This window comes from Dermacentor silvarum, chromosome 5 (genome assembly GCF_013339745.2).
Source record: "Dermacentor silvarum isolate Dsil-2018 chromosome 5, BIME_Dsil_1.4, whole genome shotgun sequence".
NCBI classification, from domain to species: Eukaryota; Metazoa; Arthropoda; class Arachnida; order Ixodida; family Ixodidae; genus Dermacentor; species Dermacentor silvarum.
Window position 1 is genome coordinate 63,606,595 of NC_051158.1, and position 22,857 is coordinate 63,629,451.

Consider the following 22,857-nt stretch of genomic DNA (forward strand, 5'->3'; position numbering starts at 1 on the left):
GATGGATCATATCCATGTCATCAATCAGGTAATCGAGAAATCTGCATAGTACAATCAACCTCTGTATATGGCCTTCATAGATAAGAACATGGTATGAAGTTTTAAAGCAAAACTTTATAGGCTCACAAGTGTCGGTGGTGGTGGTGGTTGTGGCGGTGGTGTCACCCTTAAAAGTGGGCCGATCACGGCGATAGTGCAGAAAGGGTCCAATACCAATGGCACATACCAGGGGCAAAAAGAAAGAAAGAGAGCAAGAGGAAGAGAGAGAGAGACAGAGAGGAAGAACAAAATAGAGAGAGAAAGAAATGGAGGGAAAGAAAGATAGAGATAGAAAGAAAGAGAGAAGGAGAAAGAGAGAATAAGAGAACGAGAAAGATAGAATGAGAGAACGGGAAAGAGAGAAAGAGAGAGAAAGAAATAGAAAGAAAGATAAATAGAGCGAGACAGAGAGATATAGAAAGAGAAAGACAATCACCACAAAGGTCAGATACACACACGGCAAGCTTTTAAGCGAAGCTTTATAGGCTCCAAGGTGTCGGCGGTGGTGGTGGTGGTGTCACGCTGAAAAGTGGGTCGATCCTGGTGATAGTGCAGAAAGGGTCGAAGCTGAATGGCACACACCATGCACAAAAAAGAAACAGAAAGAGAAAGAAAGAAAGACAGAGGAAGGAAAAGTGAGAGGAAGAGAAAAAGAATGAAAGAGAGAGAAAAAAATATAGATAGAGAGAAGGAGAGTGAGGAAGAAATAGAGATAGAAAGAGAGAGAGAGAAAGAGAGAGAGAGAGAGAGAAAAAAAGAGACAGATAGAGACAGACAGAAAGGAAGAAACAAAGAGAGAAAGGGAAAGAAAGATATAAAGAAAGAAATAGAGGGAAAGAAATGTCAATAGAAGAAAGAGAGAGAGAGAAACAAAGAAAGAAAATCAACACTAATGTCAGATGCACACACAGCCAAGCTTCGCTTACCCCCATTTCCTCGACTGGGAAAGAGCTGCTCATTTTTTTTTGTGTAAAACGGGCTAGATCTCGCGTGAAGCAAAAATCTTGAGCCATACCACTCTGTGAATGCATTTTTTTACTCTGAGTGAAAACTGTGGAAATAAATAAATTCCTAGCGGTAACAAACAAGTTAAACTTATGAATAGAAATCGTTTCCTTTGAAGGCGTGACAAATCAAAGATCGCGATGTATTACAAGATAGAAACGCACGTTATTAAGCTTTTGTATGCTCTGCATGTGAATATTAACACTTGTAAATCAATTTTTATATGCATTGAAGCTTCTTTCATTTACCCCCAAACTGTCCCTAGTTTGAAGGAAGACCTGCCGCTCGCTTACCACATTGGTCCTTCGGTACGCATTCTCCATCCATTCTCCTGTGGAGAGAGCCACTACAACCGCACCTTGCATCACTTCTCTTCTTGCAATTCCACTTTTCTTGTTGCTCGACGCCATGGCAATAGGGTTGCGGAATAAAATCGTTACTATGGCAGAAACTTGGTTCTTCATTTTCGGGACACGCTAAAAACAAAGAAGACATTAGAGAGAACAACTTTTTCGGCGCTGCAAATATAGGCAGGGTGTTAGACACCGCACCGAAAAGCATTCAACACTTAATTCGAATACACATTGCATAGTATTTGCATGGTATTTCGATGATTTCAGGTCTGCAGTGAAAATTTCGCTAAGTGTAGTATTTACGGCTGAATGGGAACGCCAAGTGATGACATACTATGAATGTTGCAAAATGAAACGTATCTCCTAAATCTTTAAAGTAAATGTTTGGTATATTGAGTTTCATCGACGCAGATATTTAAAAAATCGCAGCGGTACCCATCACCCGATGACTGTCTTCGAAGTGCGATTGGCATTCAAGAAATGTAGTGACATGCCATATTGATGAAGAGACGTGTACTTCTGTAGTGGTCTTCCTGCGACTTTACGTTGATTATGTATTTAAATTTACCTTGCAAGTTTTCTCCCCATGTCTCAGTAGACCAGCTCAAGGGGTAGAATTGTGCTACCTGAAGCAACCAATTAAAAAAAATCCATCGTTTATTTTATATTTCTTCATTTATTTACGAAAATGTTACACATTGTCGTAGAGGACAGAGCTAAATGTCAAAACATGCTTGACTGGGCCGCGTCACACCCCTGAAGCCGAAATGCGGCATAACGGCAAAAAGGCACCCAACACACCCCACATAAAACTATGGAGCACATAAAGCGCATGCAAGTCTTCGCATAAACAACTGGTTTAGCCAAAGCAATGTAAATAATACAATCGCTTCCTACAGATTCTATATAAAAGTGCCTTCAGCAATATGGTATTTCGTTATGCTGCTCGAATGCTAATCGCATTGACGTCGACGATGGATCATGCTGTTATTTCTACAGCGTAAGCTGTTATGAGCTCATTCCAGTAGGCGTTTTGGGTCGCGATGATGCCGCCGCTGACGGCGTCCGCCGCGTATCCGCTATCGCTGGAAACGCGAAAAGAGTGCCCGATTCCCGCAGGGATCGAGCCCGCGCCCGATGCGTGGGAGCCAGATGCTCTACCACTGAGCCACGCAAGCGCTTGCTATCGAGCAGTGGAAAATACCATATAATGCAAGCGCGCCGGGGGAGAAGACTCGAGTGTCCGCCAGTATGGTGTGGCCATATAGGTAAAGTGCCTGCAAACGCAGCGTCCGCAGGCGCAGACAACGATATGCGATTCAGACGAGGCACGTAATCAATGTGTTCCCGAGCTGCCGAGCCTCCGCCAGTATGGTGGCGCCATCTAGTTAAGGTGCCTGCAAACGAGGCGTGCCCAACATGTAAGTTGCTGTTGTAAGCCTTGATCGGGCTCAGCACACTGCTGTGCAGATAGCATCACAAGCCGCAGCTCGCCGTCGACGCCGGGCGGACAGTTCAGATCGTTCTTGTCAAAACGAGGAGAACAGACTGCCGCGAAGACCCTGTTGTGCATGGTGCCCAAATTGGATCTACTCTTAAGCCGCTCCGCCAGCTTACGCTGTGACTGTGCTGTGCCGCGCAGGCCTGTGACTTTTTGTATTGTTCATTTGTTTTTACTGCTGCTTTCGATTAGCTGCTTCCTTCCCTTTTTTGACTACAATTACATTTGTGTGAATATATATTCTCTTTTACACTATACAGTACGTCAGTTCCTAATGTGTCCTTTTTTCTCATCAGCGTTCGCCATATTTAGGCGTCCTTTTAGGGACAGTATAAGCTTGCACTCACGTATTTGAAGCCCAATTGTAGACGTTTCTCCAGACTAACCATTGAAGTTGCCATAGTTGTGTTCTACCACTTTGTTGAGAAGTCTTTCTTCTGTTTACTGTCGGAGAACGTTGCCTTATGATCATCATGTTTCACTGCAGTTATGATTGCTTGTACAAATATTTAAGCCACTATTAGGCAGTAAATGTTGCGTGAAACGACTATTCACTCAAGGGCAATAATTCCCCATTGTGTGCAATATTCTACATAAAATTTACTCTTTGTATTTCATGTTCCTAAGAATATAGGACAAATCTTCTTTCTGGGGTTTTTACGCACCAAAACCAGTTCTGATTATGAGGCACGCCACAGTGGAGGGCTCCGGATTAATTTTGACCACCTGGGGTTCTTTAACGTGCACTTCAACGCAAGCACACGGGCGTTTTCGCATTTCGCCTCAATCGAAATGCGGCCGCCGCGGCCGGGACCCGTTCCCGCGACCTCGTGCTCAGCAGCGCAACATCTTTGCTAACTGAGCCACCTCGGTGGGTAGGAACAAATCTTGCAAGAATAAATGCTTTTCAGAAATACTTTCAATGCGGAAAACTACATGATAACAGGAGTAAAATACAAGAAAAGCAAATCATCAGGGCCTCCTTGGCGGCGTTCTAACAAAAATGTAAAGTCATGCGTGTCAGTTTCTCGCAGTTAGCGTGCTGAGAAAATTTGGAATGACTTTAGGACCTTGGTTGTAGCAATGCTGCTACCAGTGAAAATAAAAAATGTCACAGTTTCGCCCTAAGGGCGAAGCAATGAATGCGATAGCAACACAGCAATGTCATACGAAGTAAGGTGAGCGGCTTTGGTAGCAACAACACGCAGAACTGTTGTCGACGCCATCGGCGTTTTGCCCGCGTTGCTCAAAATGCGTGCGGCGTTGGTGACTGTTGCTGGAGCCTCTGATATAAATAGGCACTTGGTGCCGCAGCTAAACGTCGCCTCCCTTCCCTCCCCCTCCCCCACGGCCTCTCGCGCGTCCGAAGAAGGCGCGTTTGCTCTACATATATGGTGATTGTAAAGGAGAAAAGAGACGCCTACTTCTGCAGCCCTTAAGCGAGCACGGCGCAGAACGCGCGTTTGTTCTCCGCCGTGCGTTCACTCCCCGTGAAAGACGCGCCCCTCGCGCCCTTTCACTCGCACATACAGCGTTCGGCGCGCGGCGACGATTTCATCTCCAAATGACGTCATACGGAACCTCACGGCGACGGCGACGGCGACGGCGACGCCGACGGCGACGGCGACGCCGACGGCAGAAATCTGCTTTTGAGTGTCCATATAATTGCTATCGCAATAAAAAATGTAGTTTCGCCCGAAAGGTGACGTATCAATTGCGACAGCAAATTAGTAGGCAGCCATACGAAGTAAGGTTATTAGTTTTATCGGCAGTATAAACATGTAAATATTCGCTTTCTATCTTCATTAGCATGGTATCAGCGCACGCACGCAAACATGAACACATCATCCCGCCGTGGTTGCTCAGTGGCTATGGTGTTGGGATGCTAAGCACGAGGTCACAGGATCAAATGCTCATTACACGGACGCGTTTGAATGGGGGCAAAATTGGAAAACACACGTGTACTTAGAATTAGGGGCACGTTAAAGAACCCCAGGTGGTCCAAATAATTCATGAGTCCCCCACTACGGTGTGCCTCATAAGCAGATGGTGGGTTTGGTACGAACCCATAGCTACATTCATGAATACATCACATTCGATGACCGTGTGCACTCGTTGTCAAAACGCTGGCGTGAGGAAGCGCGAAAGCAGCAGCGAGCGATGTCACCTTCTTGCTGTCTATCGCTTCAACGCAAACTGAGTGGCGAGAACACAGCACATGCAAAGGTACGAGCCTTCGGCCCACTTATAATGTGCCCCCAAGGCAGATCGCTTTGAATTAAAGCCCACGCGACTACGTGTGGCCGCGACATACGCAGTTGCTGCCGAAGTACAACGCCCCCACTCTATTCTTTCCCCTCGGCGCCACACGCTCGACAACGGCACGTTTCCTCTTCGCTTGTGTCCTTTGCCAGGCGCGAGATTGAGCCGCGATTGTCGCCTCACAGTCGCAGGCTTTCACTCTCGCCGCATGCAGCGACGGTGTTATCGCCCTTGAACATTATAGGTAACATCACGGCGACGGCAGAAATGCACCCGGAGTGTCCATGTAACTGCTGTGGCAATAGAGCATCCAGCGTTGCTATGCTATATGGTTTTATGTTATATAGCTGAAGGTTCCCGCCACAACTTTCACACCCAGCTTCCTTGACAAAAATGTAAATCTCGTTACTTCGCTGTCCGTGAATGCTGCGGCCTACAGAGCTCGGAAGGCTGGCTTGTTGGGAAGCTGCGCATCATGTTGGGCCCCAATGCCAACATTCGCAAATCATGGGCGCTATAACGTGAAATGATTCGAAACTGTTTTGATTCCAAACTCCTGAAGTCAAATTTACGTAACCACCGACGCAAACATCGGGCGGTGACCCACAGCGTTGTCTGAACAACCCAATCAAACACTCTCCTCGTTTATAGGAGGTCACCTATGTTCGCTCTCAAAACCAATAACATTGTCTACACTCAGCGGTTTTTCTTATCTCATTGGCTGACAAGAGGCGAGGAGCACGCTCTAGTGGAGAGGGTTTCGATGGGGCCGAGCCAGCGCAGTGAAAATAGATACCCGCATGAAGAGGGTGGTGCCGGCTTCTCCGATAGGTCCGCTTCGCCTTACTCAGCTTGCGGTGGCTTGTCGAAAATCACGGTGGCGTGCAACGGAAGGATAAGAATGCCGCTAAAACGGATCCTCACCAAGGAAGAGTTGGCCAAGCGATGTCGCATGCATGCCGAAAGGGCTCGATAACGTTTTACTGCCACGCAAAATAGTTTATCATGCGGAAATAAATACATGCTCACCGGCAGGTGCGAGTAGCAAGGGCCTGAGCGATCGGCGGGCAGCCATCTACTATTCCTTTCGGAATGGGGCAGTCTGTGGCTATTCAGACAAAATTCAGTTTTGTTCGGCATAATAATGCTTTTTTTTGCGTACACGTCCCTTTGACGTGGTGAGTTTTTTTTTTTTTTTTTTGAGGTCGCGTGACAGACAGGCGAAGTGGGCGTAGCCAGAAAACATTATACCAATAGCAGAGTGCTAACGGTCAAAAGGCGTCGAATCAGGAATAATTAATTTTCTTTTGTGCGGTTTAATCTTGCATAATCAGTGTGTAAACGTTATATCAGATGGGGAGCTATCGCGGTTTTCTTGACGTCGCGTGACAGACAGGAGAAGTTGGGAGTGGCCCGAAAATGTTTTGACCAATCGTGGAGGATGATTGCAGGAATTGGAATCAAAACTTTATAGCACCCGATGACAGCTCAACGCATACCAATTGCCACAGAAGCTACGCTTTAGAAAATCTTCTTTGATATGATTATTTCATCAGGCTTCAAATTGCACCTTCGGAACCAGAATGAACATTAAAATTGTAGAACTTTCGCGCTTATTGACGGAAAATCTTGGTATGGAGTAAGGCAGAGCGAACAACTGCATAAACAAGCAAAACGATCCAGCGTATTGTGTTGTTGCCTGCCCATCTTGTGTTGTTGTTCACACTGGGCTACTAAACAGGAAAGCCAAGCCACAAACGAATCACACGTTCTCACGAAATGACGCCAAACAAACAGACATGTAAACATGGTGCGGCAGCAAAATAAGCTGCTACAAAATAAGCCAACAAGACAACAAAATTAGTGCAACAAAATAAGCCCGAGCGGGCATGCAGCCCGAGCGCGCGCGCCCACTCGGTCGGCGGGGCTGAATGCAGGCTGCGTTGCGTTTTCGCGACATAGTTCGCGTTGGTGCGAGCGGCAGCGCGAAGGTCAATTTGCTCGCTACTGTTGCCGCGCTTACTCACTCTTGCGTTTTGACAGCGAGTTTCTCAATCCATAAATGTTTGCTTGTGCCCACGTGACAGCATGCTTGTAAATTTAGTTAGTATACCTATGTTTACAAGCTTCTACGGCCAGTAAAACTACTAACCTTACTTTGTATTGCTGTCCACTAATTTTCTATCGACATCGATGCATCGCCTGTAAGGCGAAACTGCAACATTTCTATCAATCATGGACATTACAACACTACACAATTGCCACACCCTTAACAGAGTCTCTATGGTTTATGCGCAAAACATTACTTACATGGATGGACAAATGAAATCTTGCACGTAAAAAGAACTACCACTAGAACTAGTTCCATTTGAAATGTCTACTTGGTTCACCACTATCGTCTGAAAAGAAACGACAGAAGCATTGAAGTGGTGCGCTAGTGAGCTTCCTGAATAATTATTTCAAAGCTTTATTCTTCCTACATTTAGTTTATAATCACAACCTGAACATCGACTCATAAAGATTGCAACATTGAAATTAATGAAAAGGCGTACTATCTCCTAATAGACGCTTGAAATTTCTTGCTACTACGGGCACTATGCGCAGATCTCATCCCAGCACCTCGCCAGACTCACGTAGAAAGGCCCGCACAACGTATAGTGCAACAGTGCAACAGTGAATGTTGCAACACTGAAGCTTTCAGCGCTGCTTCTAGCAGCCACCAATAACCTTCTTTTGTTGCCAAGTTTATCCTGTCGCGGGTGAGTTTTTCTGTCTGCCTTCGGACATCATTGTGAAAACACGCCTCTTCATACTCCTTATTGATTATTTGTCCCAGTATGCATGCATTTTGCTATAGTAACACAGTTCTCAAATGTCAAGGTAATTTTCTCTAAAAAGCAGACATAGTTCAGGATCTGCAATTCTTTGACTATGCTTTCTAAAGTCTATATCCAGAAGTATATCCTGCGACGTTGTACATAGCGATGACGAACGCTAAAACACAACCAACTGGCGATACGAATCGTGTTGTTCAAGCCGCTCACTATTCAACGTATGTGGGTGACTGAAGGACGGGTCGCATAGGATGGGCAACATACAGGTCGACATTTTTATGCGGCTCACACGGCTTAGGAAATTTAGGACGTCCCACATGACATATTTTATCGGGCCTAAGGAGGACGCTTTATCTCGGGACGAAATCCCGTGTCGCCTATCGAAATTTATGTAAAACGAAGAAATTCTTACATAAAAGAAACACTAGACCAATTTGAATAAAGTTTGTCGCATTCATGAGACAACGCTAAATTATAGTAAATGTGGCTTGCAGGATTTTTAAAGCGAAAGCTTTACCAAGGACGTAGAGCCGGGTTTCGCCGTCGCCAGCAATTTGACCTTCACTTGACCGCAGCGGCGGCGTGGAGCAGAGGTAGAATACCCGGCCTCAAATCTGAAGGTCGTAAGTTCGAATCCTACTCCAGTACTCCACATTTTCAGGCATGGTCCACCACATTTTCAGGCCTGACACCGGCAAGAAAAATATATTGCCGAGAGCTAGTGGGGCTATACTAGTTCAGGTGCAACCAAACTAGGAAGGCCCTCTAAGCTTCATCAAAGTCACTCCCTCACCAGAACAGGAATTGTACTCCCTGGTGCAGTATTCGGCCACTACCTCCCACATGACTCCGACAATTAACCCATCGCCCTCAGTCACCAGTGGCTGCGGAGCACCTGACCAAGGCGGCGGTCAGACCTGCTACGAGGCAGAAGGTGCTAAGAATCTCTGGGTCCGGACAGGCCGTCAATGGAAACTGAACCTGGCAACGTTCAACACGCGCACCCTCTCTCCTGCTAAGCTAGTGAGGCTAGCTTAGGAGGACTATTTCAAGAATTCTCAGGCATTGCCTGGGATATTATTGGCCTTTGTAGGGTTATAAGAACTGGTGAGGCTTACACAGTGCTGACTAACGGCCACGTCCTCAGCTACAGAGGTCTTCCAGACAAGATAATCCGGGGTAGGATTTCTAGTACATAACAACATAGCGGGCAGCATTGATGAATTCTACAGCAATAATCAGGAGGTAGCAGTCGTCGTAATAAAGCTGAATAGGAGGTACAAAATGAAGGTAGTACAAGTCTGCCCCCCAACCTCTAGTCACGATGATGAAGAAATACAACAGTTTTATGAAGATGTTGAATTAGCAATGATAAAGGTGCAAACTCAATATGCGATAGTCATGGGCATCTTCAATGCAAAAATGGGGAAAAACAGATTGGTGAGTAAGCAATTGGCAACTACGGCATCGATTCTAGGAATGCAAGAGAGAGATTTTAGTAGAATTCGCGGAAAGGAATAGGCTCCGAATAATGAATACCTTCTTCAGGAAGCGCAGCAACAGGAAGTGGACCTGGAAAAGCCCTAATGGAGAAACAAGGAATGAAATAAATTTCATAGTCTCTGCCGATCCAACCATAGTGCAGGATGTAGAAGTGTTATGTAAGGTAAAGTGCAGTGACCATAGGCTAGTGAGGTCTAGGATTTCTCTCAATTTGAAGAGAGAAAGAGTGAAATTAGTCAAGAAGAAACAGGCCAATCTAGAGGCACTAAGGGTAAAAGCAGACCAATTCAGGCTGGTGCTCGCAAGCAAATATGCAGCTTTAGAAAATGAAGATAACGGCAACATAGAGGTAATGAATGAAACAGTAAGTAGGTTGATCTCAGAAGCAGCAATTGAAGTGGAGATAAGGCACCGTGGCAACCAGTAGGTAAGCTCTCCCAAAAAACAAAGGACCTAATAAAGAAACGACAAAACATGGAAGTGTCTAACTCAAGAGATCAGATAGAATTCGCTGAACTGTCAAAACTGATCAACAAGAAAAAAGTAAGGAATATTCGAAATTATAATGTGGGAAAGATTGAGGAAGCCGTAAAATATGGACGCAGCATTAAATCAGTAAGAAGAAAGCTTGGCATAGGACAAGGCCAGATGTATGCACTTAAAGATAAGCATGGTAATATCATCACCAATTTCAATGACATACTAAAGCAGTGGAAGAATTCTACACTGACCTGAACAGTTCCCAAAACAGCCAAGTTACTTTCATTCCAAATAGTGATGAACCGGATACAGAGGCTCCTTCTATTACTAGCGATGTAGCTAGAAGGGCCTTGAAAGACATGACCAGGGAAAAGGCTGCTGGAGAAGATGGAATAAAAGTAGATTTCATCAAAGATGGAGGAGATATCATGCTTGAAAAGCTTGCCGCCCTTTATACGCAATGCCTCACAAGTTCAAGTGTACCAGAGAGCTGGAAGAACGCCAACATTGTACTAATCCATAAGGAGGGAGACGTTAAAGAATTGAAGAATTATAGACCCATTAGCTTGCTTTCAGTATTGTATAAAATAATCATCAAGATAATTTCCTATAGAACACTTGATTTCAGCCAACCAAGAGAACAGGGTGGCTTCAGGAAGGGATATTCTACGATGGATCATATCCGTGTCATCAATCAAGTAATCGAGAAATCAGCGGAGTACAATCAACCTCTCTATATGGCTTTCATAGATTATGAAAAGGCATTTGATTCAGTAGAGATACCAGCAGTCATAGAGGCAGTGCGTAATCAAGGAGTACATGAGCCATACGTCAATATCCTAGCAAGTATCTACGAGGATTCCACAGCTACCTTGGTTTTCCACATGAAAAGTAGAAAGTTACCTATCAAGAAAGGGGTCAGGCAAGGAGACACAATACCTCCAATGCTATTCACTGCATGCTTAGAAGAAGTGTTCAAGCTCTTAGACTGGGAAGGCTTAGGAGTGAGGATCAACGCCGAATATCTCAGCAACCTTCGGTTTGCAGATGACATTGTCCTATTCAGCAACAATGGAGACAAATTACAGCAAATGATTGAGGACCTCAATCGAGAAAGTGTAAGAATTGGGTTGAAGATGAATATGCAGACGACAAAGATAATGTTCAATAGCCTGGCAAGGGAACAAGAATTCAGGATCGCCAGTCAGCCTCTAGAGTCTGTAAAGGAGTACGTTTATCCGAGTCAATTACTCACAGGGTACCCTAATCATGAGAAAGAAATTCACAAAAGAATAAAATTGGGTTGTAGTGCATACGGCAGGCATTGCCAAATCCTGACTGGTAGCTTGCCACTGTCGTTGAAAAGAAAAGTGTACAATCTTTGGATTCTGTCGGTGTTCACATATGGGGCCGAAACTCTCAGGTTAACAAAGAAGCTCGAGAATAAGTTAAGGACCGCACAAAGAGCAATGGAACGAAAAATCTTAGGACTAACGTTAAGAGACAGGAAGAGAGCGCTGTGGATTAGAGAAAAAACGGGGATAGCCGATATTCTAGTTGACATTAAGCGGAAGAAATGAAGATGGGCAGGCCATGTAATGCGTAGGATGGATTACCGATGGACCATTAGGGTTACAGCATGGATACCAAGAGAAGGGAAGTGGTTTCGAGGTCGGTGGAAAACCATATGGTGTGATAAAGTTAGGAAATTTGCAGGCGCAAGTTGAAATATGCTAGCGCAAGACAGGGGTATTAAACGATATGCAAAACTGCTTGGTCATCTGCCAACACTGGGCACCGAAAGTCCGGTCGCCATCTTGGTTGCGGCGAGTATTCAGCTGCCTGTATGTTTCTATGTGTTCGCCGCATTATGATCTGTTTGTATGTGAGCGAAAATTTTATATGATGGCAAGACCTCTCTGTACGTACCAGCCGCGATGCATTCAGAGTCTGAGCAGCCAAGGTTCGACGACGAATTTGATGGTCGTTCCGCATATATCGGAGCGCACGTTGGAATGGTTGTGCGACCAAAAAGGCCCCTCTGCCCGCCAGCGCAAGAAGGCGTACAGCTTTGCCATCGAGGCCTACTGTTCGCCGTCATCGCTTCGTACGAACACGTGTGACTCAGGGTATGCAAACTTTTTGCTGTAGTACTACAACTGGCATACTTTGTGAACGGCGTCTGACGCCAGCGTTGCACTGGCGCTCTCGCGCAAACCCGAAACCGTATCTCGCTCATTTTGATATGGAAGTTTCGTCGCAACCGAATACAGTGGGAGCTTCTCTTCGTTTCAGGGAGTGTTTGTGGGCGGAAGCAACCTGCGCACTAGTAACGTTGTGTTAAGATGCGACCGGTTTCTACATGTTGAAGGGGCGGACGCCGAGTCACCCATTAAACAACTTGCAAAACAAACGCACCGATACTGTCGAACGACCACGTGCCCAGGGCACTGCATTTTGCTTTGCAGATCAGTTCTTAAAGTTTTATCTCACCCGTCGTGGTGGCTCAGTTGCCTAAGACGAACACGTGTGACTCAGAGTGCGATCTCTGAGTGCGATATCGCGGGTCGAGTCCCGGCCGCGGCCGCCGCATTTTGATGGAGATGAAATGCAAAAACGCTTGTGTACTTGCATTGTAGGGCACGTTAAAGAACCCCAGGTGGTCAAAATAATCCGGAGTACTCCACTAGTGCGTGCCTCATAATTATATGTTTTCGGCACGTAAAACACCAGTATTTAATTTTAAGTTTTAGTTTTATCGCGTGGTTTTTCGAGTGATAACAATAATGATATAGAAAGAAGTATTTGTTACCAGCACTGCGTTCTTTGATTGCCAGAGCCAATGTTCAATTGCAGCTTTCATCATGAAACAAACACTCGTCGTAAGGTCTGTATGGAACAGTTTTATCTTACATACATTGAGATGTCTCGGTTCTTGGGCACTCTCCTATCAAAGCACATGCCACTGTTATGAGTACCACAGCACTGTTTTGGCTTTTGTTTTCACACTTGGTATCGTCCATGTGCATTGCACGTGTTTCAGGAGTCAAAAGAAAAGTGGCCGCCCTTACAACGTGCAGCTTTCAGTTCACAGTGCCACCGGTGTGCCTCGTACCACTACCTGTGAATGTCCTGCAGGAAAGAGTGGAGCCTGCAGCCAAATCCTTGCAGCAGTACGCCGGCTAGTCCTACTGAAGCAGCAAGGATTTGCAGAACTACCACCAGAACTTTCGTGCACAGAGCTGCCTCAGAAGTGGCGGCGCCCAAGACAGGAAGGCATAAAGCCTGCAAGCGTTCTAGACGTAGACTGGCGAGCCCCACGAGAAGGCGGTGTGCCGTAGCCAGTGACTGCTCGCCTTTCAGATGCAAGCTTGGACTACCAAGATGAAGCTAGCCAAGTAGCCGCAATCCAGTCACTTGGTGCGGAGCTAGAGTCACTGGGTGACTTTCCTTTTGCCGCTGTCTTACTGGACGTGCAGGCTCCTCTGGTGAAGACAAAGGCAGGTCTTGCTCCAGCAGACTCTCCACTGACATACCAGCAGTCGGACAGGGCGCATGATTTTAAGACGTGGATGTCGTCAACCATAGCCCCTGGTGCAGGCACCAATTGTGCTGTACCACGACTGGCGCTTTTCACTGGTGCAGTGCAGCACACATTTTCTGATGTCCTCACAGCTGACGAACAACAAATTCTGAAGGTTAGCACATTAGTTGTTGCTTTCGTTCATTGCATTTATCAGGTGCTTTTGCAGGTTTGCCATTGCTTATGGTAGGAAAAGTGTTATTTTTTTCAGCATATAGCAAGTGCTTTTTACATATGGCAGCAAGCATGCTTGTTGCAATGCTTCGGCAGTCCTGAATGCGCATTCGTGCATACTCGTCTATTTACATTCAGGTCGGATTAAATAAGAGCTTGCATTGAGCATCATGCTTGGTAAGTATTTAACATTCATTGAGAAGGCCTTGCTGGCCCTGTGCACATCATCTACATGCCAGGTCATGGGAACTGTTGCTGATGATCTTACTAAAAGGATATAATGTAACCGCCAAAAGTTCATTGGCTCAGCCAGCACCATCCAAGCAGCATGGCCGCTTTGTCTGGCGATGGACGTCTGCTGTGATAATAGAGTTTAAAGCATGTATGTCTGACGATACTATACTTCTAGACCTGCTGCTCTTAATCGGTGTGCATAGCGCGCTCTTTATCTCATGAAATGGCGTACAAAAACAATTACTGTTTTAACGTGAGGCTTATTGCACGCGAAAAGACAAGGACAAAGGAAGACATGACACAGGCGCTAGCGCCTGAGTGTGTCACGTCTTCCTTCGTCCTTGTCTTTTCACGTGCTATAAGCCTCACGATGCCCCCCATACCAACAAACTCAAATCACTCCATTAGAATACTGTTTTAAAATGTTCACGCTTCCTATGTGCGCAGCTAAAGACGCTCACTTTGACTGCTTCACAGCCAGCTGCATGTTCTTATTCTTTTTTCTGTAGTGGTTTCCGGTTTTTTATTGCTGCAATTTGTCATTCACATAATGTGTGTCCAAAGTAATGTGAGCATCGGTCAGAGCTGACCTAGCTGCCATATTACTTTTGACCAGTGCCAAGGGCACATTACAGTCATGCAGGGTAAAGAACCAGCGTAGGTACCGGCATTTAGTATGTTTATTTGCCAACCACAGTAATAGCCATATTAAGCGATGTAATTGGCCCTGTGCTGAAGGCACTGTAGCTTCATAATTAACAAAAGATACCGGTTGGTGGTGAAAGTGATTGGTGGTAAAAGTTTGCACTGCCAACAGTTCGAGCTTTCTGTTGTCATTGCCGCAGTCAAATGCTGTACAATGATAATTGCGATGCCTGCGACAGAGGATGCCTTATTTCTCCTTCCCCACCCCTTGTAGATGGCCTTGTGTAAGATGACGTCTTAATACTTATAGAATAGGCCAGTAACCTTCAAAATATCTCTGCAGCATATAACAAAAACAGCTGTGTGGCGGCTCACACAATGCACGAAAGATGACTGGCTTGCAGCTTATTGTGAAATTTTCGCTGTTTGGCCATTTAATCGATTTGCATTTTGCATGCTCAGATTAGCGTCATCTGATGCACTGTTACTACCAAAAGTCGACAGACTGGATGTGCGCCAAGCATGATTATTGAGAACTGCTGAAATGCATTAGAGTACAGACTTGCGGCAAGTATATATTATTGTATTTCTTTCCTAGCACCTTCAACTTGCTCTTGAGGAAGCCCAGGACCTAGAAGCGAATACCAGGCAGCAGGCCCTGAGCGACAGATGGCACTCGGCACGACAGCCTCACAGGCACAGCCTCACAGCGTCCACCTTTGGCAGCGTCATAAAGCGGAAAGAATGGACCGAGTAAGGACTAAGGAATCTCTTAGACCCAAAGGATCTGTCCCGTGTGCGGGCTATACGATATGGAAAGAAAAACGAGTCTGTTGCAGCAGAGCGGTATCCCACTACAATGAGAGCGGCAGGACACAACGTGACCCTGCAACATTGTGACCTTGCTGTGCACCCTAGCTGTCCATGGCTGGGTGCAAGCCCGGATAGGTTGGCCTTTGACCCCGAAGAAGGCACTTATGGTGTGGTAGAGATAATGTGCCCCTACTCTTTGAAAGACAGTGAAGCTAACACTGTAACCACCAAAAACATTTGTCTTACATTTGTTGATGAGACACCGCAGCTCAAGAGAGATGATGAATATTTTTGTCAAGTTTTAGGACAGATGGCTGTCACAGAATGCGAATGGGCGGACTTTGTAGTTTTTTCGGAAAAGTGGATAGCTGTGGAGCGCATTTATTTTGATCAACAGAAGTGGGACAATGTTAAGGCACAGTTGGATGATTTCTTTTTTACTACAGCTCTGCCTTACTTTGCTGCTCGCAACACTGCTGTGGTGTTATAAATCTGACAATTTATGTTTTGTAATGAGGTTGCATTGATATGTGGATTGAACATTTGTTTTTCTTCATTGTAGTGATCTACTTTGCAGCTAGTGATATTTTGTATCTATGGCATTTTTGGGCTAGACATTGCCTTTCTTTGTATTATTGTCCATTCCTTATTGTTTGTATAATCACTCATTGCATATTTTATTTTAAATGATTTATTCCAGCCGAGCTCGAGCTACGATGAAGAACAAGCTGTACGGCTGATGATAAATACAAATGAGGAATTTGTAGCGTCGCTCTCTCGTGTCTCTGTTTTTTTTCAATGAATCACCAACACGCCCAAGCTTCCACACTATGAGACATTTGTACAAATTATGTGTACAAGTGAAAAAGAGTCAGTCATGGGTCGCGTTCACACATTTTATATTTTATTTATTTTTTATCGTGACTTCATCTGGTTGTAGGAATGATGGAAGTTTCTTCGTTTGTGTCATCTCGCTCCATGGTTTGAGCCAATGAATAGAGGTCATCCTCCAAGTTATTCATCCATTAGCTCTAGCTGTTGGAGGTGCCAGCTGTTGCCTGCTTGGTGGTGAAGATTTGTTCAAAAGGCTTTGACAGTTTGTGAGAATAGCAGCCACAGTCCAGATCTGATTGATTATGGGAGCCAGTGTATGTGGGATAGGACGATCAAATATATGGAATGATTTGATTCTCCTTATTCTCCTTTCTAAATGGATCCTCAATGAAGCAATCGCCTTAGTTTCCCTTACTTGTTGTTCAGAGGGGGCATTCCTGTGAAGAAATGGTGGAATGTTCACCTTGACATTTTTGCTTGCCAAAACGTCCTCAATCAAGAACCCCTTGTCTGCCATGACGGAATCATTTCCATCAAACTTAAGGTTGAGAAATCCACTTTTCAGTACCGCCTCCCTGTCCGAGATAGAACCTGTGTAGAGCTGGGATACAAAGGTAACTAAGGCATTTGGTGAAACACCAGTGAGGCCTTTAAAGGTATTTGAAGACTTATAAGCAGAGTAGGAGCTCGATTGGAGAGACAGTGAGGAGGGCACCTCACACTTTATCTCCGTTGCATCCAAAATAACCCTTGTTGTTTAATATGCACTGAATGCTGCAGGCAATGTTGCTTCTATTAATGCTCTTGATGCCCAGAGTGGTAATTTGCAAAGTCTTGTGTACATGAAGTTAATCCATGACACACATATGCGTGACACTGTTGATTGAGTGATGCCAAATCTGTGTGCCAGGTAATGCTCGAAGAGGCCAAGACGAAGCCTCACAAGTACGAGGAACAGCTCATTTTCCACTGTCAGCTTCCGCCGTCAGCCTCCGCTAGCTTTGACGCCAGCATTCCTCAAAACGTTACTCCCATTCTCTCCAGGATTGATGTAAGCCATCAATCCCAGGAAGTGCCGGTATGTTGGCCTTCCTGTGTAGGCAAGCAAGTCCTCATTTGAGTGTTTAAAATGCTCAATGCAAAAGCTTGTTAAAATTTCTGTCTCTTCAAGACGTGCAGTGAGGCGGCGATTTTCTTGGAGAGAGAGGTGCATCTGTCTTCGTTTGGAGCAGCTGCTCCTGGAGGACTTGACATTCATAGTTAACTCTCTATTTCATTGTCAGGGAGAGGCCTTCGTCCTGCAGGGGACAAAATATAGGGTCATGATGATTCAGATAGTCACCACACCGACGAATTTCACTAAGTCAGAAACATGGATAGCCGCTGTTTGAAAGAATTAAATTAAATTTAATTTAAATTAAATTTAAATTAAATTAAAGAACGAAGAGCAAAACACACTGATCCTAATTCTATTGATAAGCGGAAAGTTGAGATAGCTTAGAATACATTTTATAGCGACGCTGTATACCTCTACCAACGGATGGTACTTTCGTGTGCCCAGAAAAAAACGCAGTGTTCCTTTCGAAAGAAAAAAAAAACACAAAACAAACATCACAGGCACATGATTGATGATACAGTGTCTGTCAAGCATCCCACGCAGAAACCGGTCTAGCCGCACAACCGAGCGCTTGTTTTCAAAGAAAACAAAAACAGCGCAAGCGCCTCTGTGCTGGATGAATACGTAAAATATGGTTCCGCTGATAACGGTCGATGTGGCTGAGCAGGTTGCCATTGCAATCGCAATGCTTGATCCCAAACGATCGATTATTTACACGGACTCCCACGTGGCGGTCAAGGCCTTCGCCTCAGGCCTCGTAGCAAAAGAAGCGGCAGCGCTTCTAAAAAAGAAATCAGGTACAGACTCTGTCCACCACATTACTTGGTTCCCAGCCCACATGGGAGACGACGTGTTGCCGGGTCGCCTGAACTCCAATGAGATTGCTCACCACCGTGCGCGAGAACTCACGCGCCGCGACCGTGGTGGGACCTCTGCGAGTTCGGAGACTATTGGCCATAGTGACCCGCTACTTACGTTCCATGAAATTGCGGCACATTACAAAGGGGAGGGGCGACGTTTTCCACCTCCCCATCCTAAATTGAGTAGAGCACAGTCCCGTACGCTCAGGATGCTTCAGACGGGTTCGTCCCCATCGAGAGGCTTCCTGAGACTACAGACAGAGATAGAACCTCATTGTCCGGATTGCGGGGAAGAAATCTGTACTTTAGCCCACATGCTCTGGCAGTGCCCTGTGTTAAACGACTTCAACAACAGCAAGGACTGGGAGAAGGCCATCACGAGCACTAAACAGGAAGACCAGTACAAGGCTGTCCAGAGGGCCCGTGAGAGAGCAGAGAGGCATGGCCTCCCGGCTCCGACATGGGATTAGCCAACAGCTAGCCAGGGGCCTCTCTGGGGCTCCAATGGCTGGCTCCTCAGGACCTTAATAAAGTTCTGTGTCTGTATGTCTGCCTGCTCATAACGGTCCTTTCGATGGCTTTGAAATTATGCGTGACCATTCTGGGTAATGCATTGCGCAATACCAGAGCTAGCAGGACACGAGAGGCAGCACTACGTTTGTCAACTTTCAAGTGCAAAGTAGTTTAGGGACCCGAGCTGTCGACATTTATTGTGATGTGATGTCGTCGTTGTCACGCGCAAGAAGAAGATCTGCCGAAAACTTGCGTCTCGTTCACTTGGTATATTCCAAAACTTGCATGGAAGGGTACAAATGTATGACCACCATGACGGTTAGCTCAGCACATCAATAATGCCACATGCTCGCCAGTGATGTCACGATTAATGATAATAAAATCACGTGTGGCACATACCTGTATTGGTTATGTTGGTATGAGCCAGGGATATGCGGGAATTATCAGAAATTTGTGAAAATCTCAAACTCGTGAAAATCTCTTCCGAAACGCTAGTCTAGTACCAGCGCAGCGCAAGAGAGTGCGCCACCACCCCACGAGCGCTCTATCCATCCTCGCTTGCGCAAGAATAGCACAAGAATAAGATAAGGGAAACACCGGCGCATCACTGATTCGCACTTCCCCAGGTTTCACGATAGTGGAGCTGCATTAGCGCTGGTTTTGAACGAGAACTGCACAAGCACCGAATTTGAGCAGGATTGGAGCTAAATTAAGCACAGAATTAGAGCAGGGTTTGAACTACACAAGCGGAGGATTTTCTAAATGTCCCTTGGTTTTGTGCTGGCATCGTGAAATGACAAACCAACAAACACAACACAATGTGTTAATACATTTCCTCAGTAACTTTTAACATAGCGATGCTGATGATTACTTTAGAAAATATTTCAAGGTACTTTTCGCTTGAAGCGTCTCTGCATAGACATTGAAATCAGCGAAGCCATACGACGTTGGCAAGGACGACGAGTAACCATCGGGCTGGTTTGTGTGATCAGCCCATTTTACTATGTCCATTGTCGCAGTCTTGTAAATTGTTACTGGTAATGTAGTTTTTCAACTCGTATCTGCCAATAAAACATTTTTTTTTCAAATAAGTTAGTTGCAGCAACGTTAAACAAGAAAGGAAGGAATATATGAGCCACAACAAAAGCTGCGATGGTGCTAGCACATACGGCTGTATCTAATTATTTGACCCAGCGTTTTCATGATTACCTCGAGTATTCAATAATAATGACATATGTCAAGCACTGCATTCTAACAAATCCCTGCCCTTATGTAATAAATGCTGACAGTTTAGCCTAAATTAATTTAGCCTATATGCTCGTTTCGACACCTTTTGCTCTGTAACATCTAAAGGTGATTTCCTACAGTGATAAAAAGATGCATTAATCAGGATGAGAGCTGTGGGCAACCACTTGTTCCGCATTTGTTTCAGAACAACCTACCATACAAAATTTGGATTGACAATGAATACAAGGCATATAAACATGTTAAAGAAATAAAAATACATCATGCCTGTCATATATTTTAGTATAAACTTGCTGTATGGCACGTCAGAATTAAATGAATAGTAAACCGGCAAGACCATGAAGTTTAGAATTATGAAAGCGATGGTAAGAAAAATTGTATAACTCAAGTATCACAAATTGTATAACTCAATATCACAAATTCTTTTCCAATATAATGTGAAAATGGGTCTCGTTTTCTAAAACATTAGAAAAATATACACCTGTGTATTTGTCTCTTCACGTGATTCTTTCTTTTCCAAATTTTCATAAATAAAATTGTCCGGCGCTTCGTCGTAGACCAAGTGTTCGTGCACATTTTGCATATGTGTTTGCGTAAGAATAAGCGAAAAAAATATTAACACTCAAAAACTACTGCAATGGTTTCGGACGTGGCCACTAAGTGAAGGAAACACTACAGGATGCTGGTAAAAGTCATTGCCATGAGCATGACTCATCAAAACTTACAATGACTCAGCCAAAAAACATTAACACTCACAAACCACGGAAATGGGTTCTTACGTGGGCACTAAGTGAAAGAAAAACTAAAGGATGATGGTAGAAGTCGTAGTAATCGGCTTGACTCATCAAAATGGAATGGGTTCGGATAGGGTACTAGGTGAAGGAAAAGACTGTTTGTTGGTCGAAGTCATAGTCATGACCGTGACTGAGAAAAAATGACCATGACTATGCGAAAAAAGAGTAACACTCAAAAATCAGTGAAATGGGTTCGGACGTCGGTACTATGTGAAGGAAACACTATAGGATTGTGGTAGAATTCATAGTCATGCGCATGAGTCAGAAAATACGTCAATGACTCCGCGAGAATCATCAATACTAAACATGACAATGACTCAACAAAAAATACACTCAAAACCACCGAAAGGGGTGCTGACAGGGGTGGTAAGTGAAACACTAGAGGTGACGGTAGAAGTGAAACTCATGAGCATTACTCAGCAAAAATCACAATAACTCAGCGAGGAAAGATTCAGACTGAAAAACCACTGACATGACTTCTGACGTGGGTACTAAGTGAAGTAAACGCCCAAGGGTGATGGCAGATGTCAAAGTCATGAGCATGACTCAGCAGAAATGACAATCATTCAGCGAAAAAATATTAACAATCAAAAACCACCGAAATGCGTTCTCACGTGGTTACTAAGTGAAGAAAACACTAAAGGATGATGGTAGAAGTCATAGTCATGAGCATGACTCAACAAAAATGACGAGGACTCAGGCAAAAACTTAACGCTCAAAAACCACTGAAATGGGTTCGGAGGTGTGTACTGTCAAGGAAACACTAAAGGATGGTGGTAGAAGCCATAGTCCCGACCATGACTGAGCAAAAATGGCTGACTCAGTGAAAGAAGATTAACAGTCAAAAACCAATGTCTTGGTGCTATCGTGGTCGTTTCGTTAAATTGGCTCACTGCTTAGCTTGACATCCATTCCCACAGGGCGGGAGATCTGCCGGCTCTTTGATCACAGGTTTCTGTGATCATAGCGATAGCATTATTATTGCGATAGCCATTATATCGGTCTTCCGTGCAACTTAGTGCCGTCGGCGTCATCATGGGGCTCCACATATATTTAGCTACATTTATGCTAAAAGTTTATCTATGCCGCACATGCGGGTTATATTGCTATACTATTGAATCACCAGAGTGTTTCAGGCCAGGTCTTTCTTCACTAAATTATTCCTAAAATTTTTGAGAATTGCAGTTCACAAGCAAATGTCATGAAACATAATATACACAGCGCATGCCTTCTACGTTAAATCTTCTGATCATAATAAATATTTAAAGTGGAAGGCAATATCAGTGCTCAAACCTGAAGGTGATATACATTTATGGTCCAAGTTCTTTAGAGCCAGCGTCGTATCGCCTATGTGATGTCATTAGATGCTCTACACAGTGTGTTAAAGCTTATAAAGTTGCCAAATATTTTGGTGCACCCGCGTATGTCGCGTCGGCGTTAGTCGGATCCGCGTGTAGTTGAAACAACGTCTTTAAAGTTCAACCGTAACACTAGGCCTTGCTATCGCCTTTTGTGCAAAGCCTAATCATATGATTACAATTTTTTAGGATTGTTCTTTTAGTCATGTCGTAGGCCACGAGCTCATACATATTTTATCTGTCTCTGCTAAAAACATAGACTTTCTCGAACAAGGCACCGTTTCTGTAGTGATTACACACCATCGAAATTTTGTGCGTAAATAAACGTTATGCTAAATCTAGCAGATGTTTAATTATGAAAGTAGGTTTTGTTTACTTATTTAGAACTTCTAGTTGTTAATTTTATTCGCTGACATTTTTGACAACAGCACGGAAATATAAAAAACACAAGAAACGCTTGCTAGTGTATTTGCCCACACCACTTCCACACAAAGTTTGATAGCACCTTCGAACCTAGCTTATGTATGTTTTCTTATATGGCATATCGTCTTTGTCTATAATTTTGAAATATAAATTATTCCTCACCTTCTGGGTACGTGCGACTTCTTCCGGCGTCAATGTAGCACAAGTCGTTGAAAGTGATAGAGATTGCTGTCGTGTTTATCTATAGGGAATAGGAAAGACGGGGAGAGCAATACGACACATGCGTA

The 22,857-nt window shown here is 44.6% G+C and overlaps 1 long non-coding RNA gene across 1 annotated transcript; it reads right to left on the reverse strand.

Moving 5' to 3' along the window:
• Positions 1–1,343: 1,343 nt before the first annotated feature.
• LOC125945652 (uncharacterized) lies at positions 1,344–22,839 on the reverse strand. The gene is made up of 3 exons (XR_007467131.1): positions 22,733–22,839; positions 7,471–7,559; positions 1,344–1,520 (listed from the first exon to the last, which is right to left on the reverse strand). It is a non-coding gene; the product is annotated as an uncharacterized LOC125945652 (long non-coding RNA).
• Positions 22,840–22,857: the final 18 nt, after the last annotated feature.